The sequence below is a fragment of the Octodon degus genome, unplaced genomic scaffold (assembly GCF_000260255.1).
Source record: "Octodon degus isolate 3935 unplaced genomic scaffold, OctDeg1.0 scaffold00145, whole genome shotgun sequence".
Classification (NCBI taxonomy): domain Eukaryota; kingdom Metazoa; phylum Chordata; class Mammalia; order Rodentia; family Octodontidae; genus Octodon; species Octodon degus.
The window spans coordinates 7291336-7294035 of NW_004524721.1; positions in this window are offsets into that span (position 1 = coordinate 7291336).

Sequence of the window (2700 nt, forward strand, 5' to 3'; positions counted from 1 at the left end):
AGAGAGAGAGAGAGAGAGAGAGAGAGAGAATTTATATCAGTAGAATGCTATGCATTTCCTAGAGCATTGTAGTATATTTGGAGGGCAATGTAATGTGATGCTTCCTACTTTGTTGTTTTTGTTCAAGAAGGCTTTGGACATTCAGGATACTTTTTGTTCTATATAAAGATTAAGATTATTTTCTAGTTACTTGAGGAAAAACATTGCTTTTATGAAATTTGCATAGACTATGCATATTAACCCATGTGCAGTATAGACATTTTTAGACTATCTATTTCTTGTGGTTGAATATAAAATATCCCCCCAAGGTCTCAGGTATGCGGAAGATGCTTTGATCATGTGGGCACTACATTCATGAGTGGGCTCATCCTTGGATAAGTTTATAGATGAATGTGGTGTTAGGAAGTGGGGCCTGCTTGGACGTGGGTCACTTGGAGCATGACTGGGAGTCTGCACTCTTGTGCCAGGCTTTCCCTTCTCTCTGATTCCTGGATACCATGATGTCAAAAATTTTTCCTTGGCCAGGCCCTCCACCATCCCTTTCTGCCTTGGAGCCAGCAGACTACACACTGAATCCTTTAGGACCACGAGCCAAAAATAAACCTCTCCTGCTTTAATTTGTGGGCCTTGGGTATTTTGTTCAGAAATAAAGTGATGAAGACATTACTTATCCACTCTATGAATACAAGATTATTTTCAATGTTTATATGCACTATGCTTTCTTTAAAAAATTTTTGTGGTGGCGCACGCCTGTAATCCCAGCACTTGGGAGGCTGTAAACAGGAGGATCACTATGAGTCTGATCTATGCAGTGAGACCCTGTACACACTGTACACACTGTGATAAATAAAAAAAAAATCATTGGGGCCAGGGAGATGGCTCACTGGAATAAGTGCTTCCCTGGCAAGTGCAAGGGTCAGAGTTCAGTCCCTGGTTCCATAAGAAAAAAAAATTGTTCTTTTTTTTGTCTGTGATTTCTTTCACAAAGTTTTTGCAGTTATATTTTAGAGATCTTTCACTTCCTTGGTTAAATTTATCCCTAGATATTTAATTCTATTTTATGATAGCAACTGTAAAGATTTAACTGTGATTTATTTGCTAGAGACCTCATGAATACTGTATAAAAATCCTACCAATAAAAAATAAACAGAGAGAATGGGGAGAGGATCAGTGTTGCAGTGCTTGCCTAGCATGTGAGGTCCTAGGTTCAACCCCCAACCTTGACAAGAGGGAAAAAGTAAATCAATCTATGAAGCATACAGATGTCATCAATCATTCATTGATGGATTTGCCTTGAAACAGAAAAAATTTAGGTATGTATTAGAGACAATAGTCTTAGCTTAATGGAAACAGCAAAAATAACCCCCTTCCCCTAGTACATGGTTGTCTCACAGAACACGTCTGAGATTTGGAAGGTATTTTTGGGACTACATGCAGCTATCACTTAGCTCCAACTGTTCACATAGGCTCTTAGGTCTTGCTTGGTAATTCCCAGAAATTCTTCAAGCTTGTATTATGGCTGGTCATGAACAATTCTTTCTGTTACAAGTGGGAACCACCATGCTCTACCCTTCTTCACCCCTTTGGATGGTGTCTCCTGCTGGAGAAATACTATGGAGCGCTTCGTGGAATTCAGTGTAACAGACTCTAATAGGAAGGCTCCAACATCCATGGGAAGATGACGCCTCCCGTCACTCAAAAAGCTGCCAGCAAAATGCTGATACAAAGTGCTTTTCCAAAGAGTCTCAGTTCCTCAAACCAAAAATGCACTTTAGCCAAAAGTGTCAATTCTGTGCTGCTTCCACACCTTCTGATACCTTTTACCACAAGAGGACTAAATACTGAAAAGTATTCCTGTGTCTCTCTCAAAGCACTTCAAGAAAAGGGCTCTTGAGGTTCACCTATACTCTTCCTGTCAAAAAAGTTCAAATACACAGGTGCTAGGTACAGAGACTCATCTGAAAGGTGCAGGCCTGTGCTGTGATCCTCATCGGCTCACGCCCTGGACTCCTGTCTAGAGTATATACTTCGTCAGTTTCCCCTTAGCAAAAGAGAAAATCTTGTGCGAATTTGCCTATCAACCATCTCCTGCACTCTCTTCACCAGTTCATTACATGCTTTTTAACTATGTGAGAGTCCCTACTTAAGGACTTAGGTACACAAGTGTTATGGTTTGTGTCTAGTTGTTCTCCCAAAGCCTCATGGAGTCATGGAGGCAGCTTCTAGAGTTTGTCATTAATCCTTGATCCAGAAACTAGGACTGGAAATCCCATTCCAGCCAGTTATCCCCCTACTGGGAATTTCCCCAGAGGAACTGAAAATGTCACATCGTAGTGATATATGTGTACCTATGTTTATAGCAGCACAATTTGTGATTGCCAAATCTTGGAAACAACCAAGATGTTCGTCACCTGAGGAATAGATGAAAAAGATGTGGTATTTTTATACAGTGGAGTATTATTCAGCTATAAAGAATGATAAACTTGAAGCATTTATTTTTTTTCAACATTTTATTGATAAACAGATAGCAATGAGACAGTTTCAAATCAAATTGGAAGTACAGTTTCAACAAATAATACACTGCATATATTCTACTTAATGGTTAATTGCTGTACAAGATGCGGACTTGTGATCCTATTTACAAACACCATTAGAAAAAATCATTCTATTCCTTAAGAGAATTCAACTATATATCTATCC